This window comes from Sturnus vulgaris, chromosome 3, assembly GCF_052056855.1.
Source record: "Sturnus vulgaris isolate bStuVul1 chromosome 3, bStuVul1.hap1, whole genome shotgun sequence".
Lineage (NCBI taxonomy): Eukaryota > Metazoa > Chordata > Aves > Passeriformes > Sturnidae > Sturnus > Sturnus vulgaris.
Window position 1 is genome coordinate 5003599 of NC_142245.1, and position 12635 is coordinate 5016233.

General features: G+C 39.7%; 1 protein-coding gene across 9 annotated transcripts in view; it reads right to left on the reverse strand.

Moving 5' to 3' along the window:
- LOC148224150 (uncharacterized) overlaps nt 1–12635 on the reverse strand; it is a 444317-nt gene that overhangs the window by 345376 nt on the left and 86306 nt on the right. Inside the window, exon 1 of one of the 9 annotated variants that reach the window (XR_015802072.1) lies at nt 10094–10314. The exons of the other annotated variants lie outside the window; for them this stretch is intronic. The gene's annotated coding sequence lies outside the window, so the exon portion shown is untranslated. Of the gene's footprint in view, nt 1–10093; nt 10315–12635 lie in introns of those variants that run through there. 9 annotated transcript variants of the gene reach the window in all.

Genomic DNA, 12635 nt, shown 5'->3' on the forward strand with positions numbered 1-12635 from the left:
AAACAAATACATGCTATTGTGTTTCTTCTTTTATTGTTTTGTTATTTCATCATTATTCACCACAGTTCTTGCCTTCATTTGCAGAGTTTGGGTTTTAATGTAATGGCCATTCAATAAAAATGTTGCTTTTAAGGGTTTGCTTATCATCCCATTTTCTCTTCAACCCTTCAGCAACCATATGGCAAGCAATCAGGTCTGCAATCACTAGGTCCATATTATGTAGAGCATGATTTCAGCATTATGCTATTACCCATCTGTTTCTGTAGAAAAAGACATGAACCCTTGTATAAGAGGTCAGTGGTTTCATTGCACACCGTATTCCAGAAATCCATCTCTGTTCACTTGAGATCACTTTCGTGATTTACTGTAGTCTTTTAGGCAAGGCTCTTTTTTCATTTTTTTTCATTCTTTTTCTTAATACAGACAATCAGCACAATTTGTCTGTCTGTTGTATAAAAATATTTGTAACTGTCATTGGATGCACTTACGCTCTCTTAGTTAAAGATGCTCTCCTGAGATCCTGCCATTTTCTTAAACAAGAGACAAAAAAAAGAGAGAGGAAGGTTCACCTATTTCCATTTGTTTAACAGATTACTCCAGGAATAATGATGTTTGCTGTTCAGTTAGGAGCTAGAAGGAATTCTCTTTTGCTTTGTTTCTTTGCTTTCAGCAATAGGCAAAAGAGGTATTTGACTATAGCAGAGGAATGCACCATGCAAGTACAGACATCATGGAAATGTCAGTTTTTAAATTGACCTAATCCCTGGATTCTGCCCACAATAAAGACAAATCAAGGGACTTCAACTGCAGCCTATCAAGCTAAGGAAAGGAAAACATGAAGACAGAAAAAAGAAGAATTGTCTCATGCCAAGGAACTTAACTGCAGGCCACTCTGTTAACCACAGCACATAACCGGACACTTGGCTTCCCTGCCGCCCTATCGCCAAAAAGTCTCTGCCATGATAAAGAAATACAAAAAACATGTCCAAAAATAAATTCAGCATTCCCTAAGTGTCACACTATTCACTGCTTGTACAACATATTTAGCAGGATAGCTATGCTTGACTAGAGAAACACAATGGAATCCTCTTTAACAACCTCTTTTAAGTAAACCACAAGCTTGACCTTAAACAAAAATAAATAAAAATTTCTACATACAAGCCATTCAACAGCACAAAAGTGGTCTTTAATCCAAATTATTTTGTAACAGCGGATTTGTCAGACACTTCCCAGACTCAGAGCTCATAGAAAAAAAAACAAATTAAACAGAAAAGTTCAAATTCAAATAATTTGAAAACACAAACAGAATAAAGACACAGGGTATGGTGGCCAGACAAAAGGCAATAGCAGAGGCTAGGGATGGGAAGGAGGACTCAAAGGCAAAGGTGCTACGGGGATGTTAAATCCCCAGAGCAGCTTGAGAGAGGAAAGAATGGATAAGATTGCTAGGATGTTCTTGTTGGCTACTATAAACTTCTCAGAAGTTGATTATTTTGTTGAAGGAAGCTAAAACAAAGAAACTAATTTGGTAAAGTTGGACTTAAAATGGAAAGAGAAAGCCATAGAAGGTTCCAAAACATCTGTGGTTCATTATGGGTAGCAGAAGCAATTGAAAAAAAATTCACTCCTAAGTTTCCTTTGCAGAAGCAAGGCCTTAAGGATAAAACTCAGGCTGCACAGCAAGAGGAAACATTGCATCCTCACCAAGGAGAGCCTCTGGACAATGCTGGGGTACAAAAAGCCACCCAAATCTGTGCAGTGGCTTCTTGTCACTTCCAGAGATTAAGACAAGCAGAATAGATCTGCAGAACAGCTCTTGGCCAACATTCAGCAAAGCTCGTTTAACTCCTGAAGCAGCCTGGATGTGGCAGGCTCATGGAAGCTTGATCCACTAATGGGAGAATTAGGTTTTTATAATGTATGCTTAAGTATCAAATGCTGAGAGTCACTTCAATAATAAAATCATTAAAGAAATGATACATGGACATATTAGGTCAATTAGGTAGACACAGGCAGACAGATTAGATGGGATGACCACAAAGAATAAAGTAAATATGAAATAGAGAAAAGTAAAGGGCAGAAAATTGAATCTAAAAGAATATTATAGATATATGAACTTGGCAAATAACTGGAGTGATTCCCCTGAAGAAAGAAATATTAAGCTGGTCAAATAAAAGCTGGTAACTCACTTTTCCCTTTTACTTTAATCTCTGACTTTATATGGTGTAAACACTACAAAAATTAGGGAAAACCAAGTGTTCAGAATGTAACTATGGAAATTACAGGCTGACAACCATCAATTACAGAATAAATGCTGTTCAAAAGCAGATGTAATAATAGCTGGCAAGAAACATTAATACAGTTTGACCTACAGTTTTATTTACTTCTTTCAGGCAACCTGAATGTCATGGTGCTTACATAAACAATGCTTAATGCTTTGAACTTCAATAAAACACAGCAAGAGTTAATTAAAATGATACAATCAAGGCATATCTCTTTCGATATAATAGACAGAACAATAAAGGGAGACTGTTTATTATAGATTCTAATAATTATTCACAAAAAGTATACAGTGAAAGACTAAGCTTTAATTTTAAAGATAACTTCTTGAGCTGAAAAATCTCCTTGCTTTGATGTTTGCTAGCTGCTGAAATTCACGCATTTGGGAGCAGAGGCTTTGGCAAACAAACCCTTAATACACACGGATGAAAAGCTATTTTCAATAACATTAATGTTTAACGCAAACTGCTAAAAGCAAGAAAATTCAAAGTTAAGGCTGACAACTCCATTTTTAGCTTAGAGATCAGAGTTTAAAAAGCTCCAGCATCTTATGCCAGAACCGTTGTAAGATTGCATTCAGAATATCTCAGCTTTTGTTTCGTTTTCCATTCTCTGATTCTTTCCATTAACGTGCAGACTTGGAGGGTTTTGTTCTATTTTTGTTTGTTGTTGTTTTGATGGGATCGCCTTTGTTCCTCTCATCACCCAAAAGCCATCAACAGAAGGAACAGAAGTAGCTCCTGTTATGAAACCTCCTGTTGTAAGTCATCCATCCACCTTTCCAACAGCAGCCACTGTCACCTCAAGCTCCCCCTTCAACAAGGTGGGAGTCAGGAAATTCCTGAATTTCTGACAATCCAAAGTGTTGTGAGGTACAGAGCATCTCCAGGAATGTTCTCCCATATGGAGCCAGGCTCATGACCAGCTTAATCAAACCCAAATCCCACATCTGCTTGTCAACAAAGGTGGCCAAGCAAGGGAAATTGCATTCTAAGTTTAAAAGTTTGAGCTTTTCCATTTTTGGTCAGGGTGTTATTTTGCTTTTTTTCCTTGGGAGTAGGAGATATTATCTTTGACTGAGTTCATCTGAAACAAACAAAGCTGCCTTCATCAGCTAAGAAATATTGGATCTACAACCTCCTGTCCCCCATTTGCCCTTTTCTTTCTCTTCACTGTCACATTTGTCTGACATGAGAGAAGAGAGAAAAAAGAATAAACCCGAGCATTTATTTTAATTTCTTCTTTTTCTGTTTTTTTAGATAACAAATGAGTTAGAATCTAAAATTCTTATTCAAACTAAATTCCTAAAAATACTGAAGACCTGTTTCTAATTAAAAAAATGATTTGAATAAAACTAGTCTGTGAGCTGGTTAGTCTGCCTTGGATGTTTTCTCACAAATTCCTTTTTCTAAGCTGGTACCACATTGCTGTGCCCTCTGTGCCAGATGAAGCCCTGGCTGCACACAAGGCTCCTTTCACAGGTCTGACTTCTACTCTGAGCAGCAGCTGTGCTGCAGCTCTTCCAGTGATCAGTGTCACAGTACCTGCAGAGCTTTTACTGCCCTGCTTCTTCACAATCTTTACTTTAAAAAATAATCATAAAAATCTAGATTTTTCACGTAAAAAGTGAATTTTTAGCCTCCACAATCCCAGAGAAAGATTTGCTACTGTGACCTTAACCCAATATTTAGGCTTGGCCAACAGAAAGCAAATGAAAACCCAATGACAGATTTATTTAATGATCATGGCTGTTTTAGGCCGTGAGATTGATGGGATTTCTGGAATGGAATATCCCTTTGGCCAGGTCAGCTGTCCCAGCCACTCTCCCTCATGGCTCCCTCACTGCCAGAGCACAGGAAACTCAGCAGTCCTTGATTTAGGGTGACAGCAACACCTAAAACATCCCTGTGCTCTCAGTGTCATTCTCATCCTAAATCCAAACCACAGCACTGCACAGCTACTGGGATAAAAATTAACTCTGTCCCAGACAAAAGCAGGACAAAAGACAAAACTTACTTCAACTTTATCAAATTGGATTAAACTTGCCAAGAGTTCTAAAAGTAGTGGGAAATGTTCCTGGTTAAGGAGACACACCCCATTGCTGGTCCCACTAAATTCAGAAATCAGCAGAATATTGTCCCTCGTGTATTTCCCAAAACACTGGGACTTGCAGCTCTGCTGGGTGCAAATCACAGCCCACTCACTGCCACCTTCAGCAGCAAGTCCCACACCACCCCTTTCTGTTCCTGCTTTTAAGGCAGTGGTAACAACATTCGGGACAGATCTGTATCCATGGCATGCACCTTAAAATAACTGCAGCACTACAGCTAATCCTTTCTTAATTATTGTTTTTGAAAGGGGACAATTCTTCTGCTGTATATTCACAAGTGCAGCAACATGGCAGGGGAGTTGATGTGCAAAGACATGACTGGGTGTTATTCCCTACAAAAACAATTATCTGCTGGCTAATTGGGATCACTACACTGGTGTAAGTGCTGGAAATAGTTCTAATCAATTGTTATAATAATGTACCAACTCATGGAGAATTTAAAGAAAAAATGAAATTCCAGGATGTGAAAAATTACTGAATTACAGTGCAATCTTTCGTGTTTTAATTGAGCAGTTTTCTTAGAATATGGGGGAATGACTCATGCAGTTCCCCACCTCCACAAGCAATTTTTGCCAACCCATCTGCCACCCCAAATGTTTCGTCCAAAGCAACCCCATCGGTGGACTTCTGCTCCCTCTGCTGGATCTGCAAAAATAGGGATTAATAGACCCAAATCTGCTTCCTTAAGAGGCAAGGGCAAGACTTCCACTGATTTCACCAGGAGAAGGACTCTGCCCTATCACTGCTTCCAAAGTGGTGCTGACATCACTCGTAACACTGACTTGCAAATAAGTAGCCAATAAACAGCTGTAATACTTTTAAATGAAATGACTTTTAAACAAAACTTCCTAAAACCAGGGGGGAATATCTGTTAAAAACAAAAATTACTTAAGAGATTATAATTTTTGTCGATGCTCTCTGAACAGAGGTGCGATCGGAAGGCAATGCCAACACCCATTTAAGTTTTCAGTGTTTCTTTCAACCTTTCCCAGTTGTTTCCTCCCAGCCCATGATCCTGCTGCAACACAGTGATGGCTCAATGCCACATGTGATAGGAGACAAAGAAAACATTCTCACAATGGACAATAAAGTTTTGCTTCTGCATTCCAAGTCAGGAACAAATAAATACTGAATTCCATTAAAACCTCTGTTCACAGGACTTTTCCTCTAGTCTCCACTATGGATGCTTTTAGTGTCTGACTGCTTAGAAATCACAAGTGTTGAACTGTTTAGTGACTCTGATCCTCCCACATCAGTACACTGATCTGGTGATAAAATGTAAAGGGCTTGTGGTATTTGCATTTTTACTCAGTTTAGTCACAGATCACAAAATAAATTAGTAAATTGAGCTACCAGGCTTCCAATTTGCAGGAACCAAGCCTTCTAAATAATCATCGATGCTTAAATACACAAAGCCCTTCAAATGTAATAATTTCTTTGTCAACTAAAACAAAAATTCCATCCCCCCCAAATGCTTCCACACAATGAATGCTGTAAAGAAATCAGCCAAATCGAAGTGCAACATTTCTCCTTAAACTCCAGATAATTACAAATACCCAGTGAACTGAAATGCTAAAATCACCCATGGCATTCCTCCTGAGCTGTCAAACACTGTTGCTCCAGTTTCATAAAAGAGAATTGAGAGCTGTTTTCTTGCAGAAAAGATCAGAAATCCTGCCATGGTACAGGTGCCTGTATCACAAACGTCACCAATGCCAGCAATTAGCATCATTACTGGCAGCATCTGAACAGCAGCCAAATTCATGGAGACTGAACAAATCTCCCACTGCTCAGGGCCATCCCTGCAGGTCAGGGCTAAAGCACATCCCTGACCCTTGCAGGGGAAGCTGCAGTGCTCCTGTCACACCATTTATCCACTCACTTCCACAACTGGCTCTGAAAAATTCTGTCTCATCCAAAATATGGGGACTTGGCACATGAAATGCCAGGTCTGGGTTTAACAGAAATTATTTTATTAGATTTGTGCAGGAGAACTATTTCAGCACCACACAACCGTGGTTGTGTCAGAATTAGGTAACTCAGAAGCTTAAGTTGTTACTGATGTGGCCCTGAATTGCCTCCTCCTGGAATTTTAGTTTATACACTCAAACCTTTTTTTGATAAACACGAGAGTAAATCAACACAATTTCCAAGCAGGTTCTGTGATGTCTTACTTGGAATTTGCAATGTGTTAGGACAAATGTTACAGTTTCCCTTGACCTTTATTAAAAATATTTAAATGTTTAAAATATGAGTCCTTTCATTCATATGCTAATGACTATAAACACTGCTTCAGCCAACACGTTACAAAAACCTAAATAGATTTCACCAGGACTTTACATCTTCTTAGTAAATTAGGTATAACAGTAAATGGATGTGCTGAGGGCATTGTAAAGTTGCCAGTTAGCTGTGCAATAATAAAGGGACTACAGAGTCTTTAAAAAAAATAAATTAAAAAAAAAGACAAATGTGCCATGAGAGTCTTAAAAAAATTTTTAAAATAAAAATTTAAAAAATCACAGGAACTCTGTATTCCACTGGATACAGAAATCCTTTGGTGGGGATATATTTCCTGCACGTATCAGAGAAATATTAAAGAGGAAAAAGTGTGAGGTTTCAGCTTTCAAGGCTTTGTGTCTGTGTGTGTGATTTGTCCCTTGTCACTGCTGAAGGGGTGCAGGCACACGCTGGATCCATCCCTGCACATTCCGGCCTGATGCTAATCTCTCTCCACTCTGATATTTCCCAACAATAGTGGTCATCTAAATGCTGCTAATCCTTTTAGCACGCACTAATAATTATGCATTAGCCAAATAAATATTAAAGCTTTTTTTCAAATAATTACATATATAATGGATGTGTCTTTAAAAAGTTGTTTACAGCTAATTAACCAATGAATAATTGGTTTCTCTTCCTGAAGCAGGAGAAAGCTTGTCTTGGAGTCACAGTTAAAAATGCTTTCTCTCTCCCTTCTTTAAAACAGTTTTACAGATGTTGTTAGCAATTAAAACTGTTAAAATGCTATTAAACCAAAATTTCTTTATTAAAGGGATTACTCAACCCAGCTGAATTGTTTTTTAAAGTACTGGATCATTTGAAATAATTTCCAATTTGGATGATCAGTGAATGGTCTGAACATACCAAGACCCTGTTCTGAACAGTTCAGATCTTTTAGTACCACAACACAGGCTGCTTGTTGCTATACGACTGGTTTAATTGTGGGCTGTAATAAAGGTCATAATTAATATCCCAACACAGACACTAACAAACAATTTTAAATTGCCAGCATAATCAAATGATGCAAACATCTATGAGCTACAAAAGTTCATTGCCGCAACTGACAATTTCTTAATTGTATTCAGTCATTCATGGAAATTTTATTAACATCGAACTGATGTATCCTGCCCTTACTCTGTCACAACACCAGGGATCTAATTTCATTATTTTCCACAAGATTTGCTTGACTACTGCCATGATTCTAATATTGCTTTAGTCCAGATGTTTATGCTATTTAAATTAGGAAGAAAAGGCTTTTGGGTAAACACAATTAAAGAAGTTTTTTCTTTTTTTTTTTTCCTATTTCCAAATTTAGTTTAACAATCTTCTTTTAATTAATGAATATAGCTGCAAAGTAGATGGGTTTTTCCCCCTCATTTTTTATGCTCATTCCCCACTGTGTGCAACATACACTGAGTATATGGCTCCAGCTATTTCTAAATATAACAACCTTTTAATTTTTCACTTACATTTGAGTGCTCATTAAAGTGAAAGATAGCAGGGCATGACAACTGCACTTTTCCTCCTTTTACTCTTAAATCAACCCCAAATATATTTTGAGCAGAACAGAAACAGTTTAAATCTTTCTCCCTCCTCCCATGGTGTTACCCCCCTGAAGTGGATCCATGACTGAAGGATAACCCATATTTCTGGTGCCTTAAATGTTCAAAATTATTGTACAGCACCAGCTCTGTGTGACAGCAGAGGAATCTGCAGGGCTGCAACACCGGCATCCAAAGGATTTTGTTTCTGCTTTTTGATAAGGCTTGAATACATTCATTTTCTTCTCCTGTTGGACAACTGCATTTCATTCATATCAAATCTCTTTCCTAGGAAACAATGCTCTGATGGCTAAAGTAGGATTCCCCTCCTTTTGTCTCTCTTAAATCAAACTGATTTCCATATAAAACTATGAATTTTTGCATGGGAGAGCTAATAAACATATGCAAGGCGTGGTTTTTTTATGAGGCACAGCATTATTTTAGTAAGGTCAAAACACACCCAAATAGTGAGCACACACTTTTACAGCAGAGCTTTACACCAGCTTTACACACTGGAAGATTATTCCTAAGTGCAAAACTTGATAACTTCACTGCGCAGAACACAGGCTTTCAAAAATAATAGTCACAGTCTTTCCAAAAACTGTCTTGAGACAGTATTTTTGAGGGATCTGAGCAAGAATTTTCAAACCAGCATTTTGTCAACATTTGTAAAAAGCCTGAATAATGTGTGTGATTTGAGCCGACTGAAGATTCACACCGCGCTGTGCCAGACACTCATCAGATGCACTGAAAACTTCCTGCTGTAATTAGTTAGCAACTGCCTTTGTAATTCACCAGCACAAAGATATTTATAAATACCCTCAGTATTTGCAGTCCTTACCGAACGGGGTATTTATTCTGTGTGCAGAAGAGGTCACTGCCACCTTTCCACTCTGCAAATCCCTCCCCTCCCCAAAACCGTGGGCGAAGGAACCCGACTGAGCTATGCCATTATTCTTTTTGTGTATTCCACAAACGCCTCTCTCAGTCCATCACCCACCAAATGTCCACGTGTGGGAGCATTTGGGAAGGCAAAAGTCGGGCCGGGCTCTTGTTGGGGCTGTTTTGTTTGGCTGAATGGAGGGCAGGGAGCTCTCCCCCAGGAGCCCGGCAGTGCTGCCCATGCTGATGCTGCTCCACTGATGCTTTTCCCTGGGATTCTTTCGTATGAGACCAGGAATAAAATCCAGTGGGACTTGCACAGGCAGCGAACACACTGAAAAACTTTATATTAAAAAAAAAAAAAAAAAGGATGTCTTTACATTAATGGAGTATAACACACCCACTGGAAAATGATCAAAACAGTTCATGTGCACAATTCATTTGGATTTTCTGTAAAACACCTCCAAACCTCGGTTCTATACCTTTAAGTGTTGCTCTAGTTCCATCATGTGCTGATATGGAGATCTGTGTTTGGCAATCTTTCCAAGTATTCCATGTCAATTTTACAAAAACTAAAAATATTGTTGAAAAAATATTATCCCAAGAACATACGTAAAATTATAAATATTCAGCACATCAAGCTTTTGATATACTTTAGTGCACATGAACTGAGTAGCTGTCAAAATTACAACAGGCAACTCAAGTAATTATGCAGATTTATGCAAAACATTAACAAGAAGAATTAAATGCACAAATGAGGTGGCTACACTTGAATTGTTAAGATTATGAATAATTACCATGAATCTTTTTGCTCTTAATATAACTTGTTTTTGATAAACAAAGCCTTAATTATCAGAATACTTTTGAGAATTTTGGTGACCTTCATTAATCTTACAAAACAAGTCTCTTGTGTTCTGCATTGTAAAAGGCACATGCTTAGAATAAGTACACAAACCATGGGAAAAGCATATGTTAATGGCTACTACAAACCAGTGAATGATACCTCAGGTTGGAAGTAGAAGGCATTCCGCACACGTAGGTGAAATAATATCGAGTATTTGGAAGTACTCTGGGCTGAATAACATCTGACAAAGGCTAGGAGAAGGCTGCTATATGAGAAATTATTTCATTTTGCAAAACAACAGGTTATTTTAAGAATAGAAGTGAAATATCAGCCTACTAATTTCTCATCTCAGAGATAGAGGAGGAGCAATAAATCATTTACCAGAGCACCAGAGAACCCCAAACATCCCCACCCCCACCCCACAGCCCGGATTGCTCATCTCCTCCAAGGCTCGGCGTTCCCGAGGTGAACGTGGCTGCCGCGCATCCTCATTTTCCGCGCTCGCATCCAGCTGCCAGGCGGGACGCGGGGAGCGCCTCTCCCTCTGCTTCAGTGCTGATTTCAACACTGCCCTCTCCCTTTCCCAGGAACACTGGGACCTCTCCACGTCCCCTCCGTTAATTTCAGAATTAATTTGCAACGCTGTCATCGGCAGTGTAACAATCCACTGCTCAACAGTTGCGATTCTTCATAACACTGTCAAACTCGCAGCTGCCACCGTGGCAGTCGCTTCGCCCAGGCCCAGCCACTCTGCCTTGGGACCAGGAGTAAAGGAGAACTTTGGAAGCATTAAGTCTTTAATGCCAGCCACACTCTGCCTTCCCTAGAGAGCAAGCTGTCAGATCAATGGCGGGTTTGTCATAAAATCTCTCCCAGGGACTTGAATTTGTTTTGACAAATGTCAAATAGCTTTGATGCATAAAAATTAACTTAAGGAGGTCATAATTAGACAAAATCCAAACTTGCATTTCGCTGGTACTTGCATCACTTTATGTCCTTGCATAACAAGACTAAAGCAAACACGCTCTGGACAGCTGAAGCCCCAGACAGCAGGAACCCAAAAATCCCAAAATCCCATTGTCCATGAGGAAGGCACGGGCTTGGCTGCACGTCCAAAAAGGTTTACTCAGCTTGTCACAGACAAGCCTGGGTCACCATCACCATCCCAGTCTCAGCTCCAGCAGGGAAGAAAGCCCTCTCACAGGGACACCACTCCTCCTCCCCACATTGTGTAGCCACACTGGCCACAAACTCTCCTTCCCATGAGCTCAGAGCTCTCCTCAAGCACATGCCCAGGCACGAGCCCATGGTTTGCTGCCTTTTCCCCTCTCCCCGTGCCAGGCAGTGCTGCAGCTCCCTGCTCAGCCCCTCTGACAACTTCAGTCAGGAAATATTTCACTAGAAATGTTTCACTTACTTAGCAGTGGTTGGAAGAAGAAGTTTTCAGCAAAATAAAGCAAGAGGATCAGGAAGAGATCCATGAGAAATTCAGATTTCTTTAAGATCCCACAGTAAAATGCTCAGTGATGGGGCTGTCTGGTCACAGGCCAGACACCATGTGCTCTCCAACCCCTTCCCTCTCCTCTCAGTGCTTCTCTTCCTTGGAGGGGTGACTTTTGTTGCTGTAAGGGTAGATTTGTTTTTAGATCCACTCAAACCTTGGTTCCTTTTACAAAAACACTGATTAGAATGTCAATTCCTAGGACTTTTTTCTCCTGGCAAAACTGATATTCAACAAGTGGGTATTGCACAAAGGCCTCCAAATTATTTCACATGAACCAATACCCAGGAAACACTTTCCATTCACAAACATCACTTCTGCCTATAGAACAAGACAACAGGTTCATGTTCTCCTGATGTCCTCACACTGAATTCCTGAATTTCCAAGAGGTCTCCATCACTTCCTTAGAATACAGCAAACACTTCACTCCTCTTGCCCTCTGGGGTAAATATTTTAGGTAGCATAGTAAGGAGCTCTGGAATTCCAGCTGAACTGCACAATTAATAAGCAGTAAGACTTTCTGCAATCTATTTTGCTTGCTTTGTGAGCTGCTGGTGAGCTTGAAAGCTTCAATCCTTCAGAATCACGTGAACCAACACTAACCTTCCTCAGTAGAGGAAAATCCTGATGTCCAATGATGCCAACAGTGAACTCCAGTTGGGATCAGAGAGTCACAGCTCTCCTGCCAAAGTCACTGCCTTCCACAGAGCCACCAACAGAATCCCGGTTTATGACAGGAAGATGAGAGAGATGGGCAGAGCTCAAACCCAGATGGAAATTATAAAATGGGTGGATTTATTGTACTACAAAGGAAAAAGCAGGCATTAAACTCCCTGCCTTAACACAGCCATAGAATCACAGAACAGCTACTTGGTGGTATCAAGTTACTCTTCAAGAGCTGCTCAAAGCAAACACACTGCTGGCCTCAGACCTCAAATGGACTGTTCTCATATAGCTCTGATTTTATAGTCACGTAAAAATAAAAAATATCGGAAAAGAGGAGCCTTCCCATGAAAATTCTCACAGAATCTTAATGGTAGCAGCACTACTGGGAGCTGCAATAATAATAATATTCTTCCTGCTACTTGTGCCTATTTTCTTTTGATACCGTACTAGCAGCAGTCATTTCCTAGATAATGAGCCTGTTGTGGAGAAGGGCTAATTTAGAAAATCAGAATGGGGTTACCACCAGCAGACATT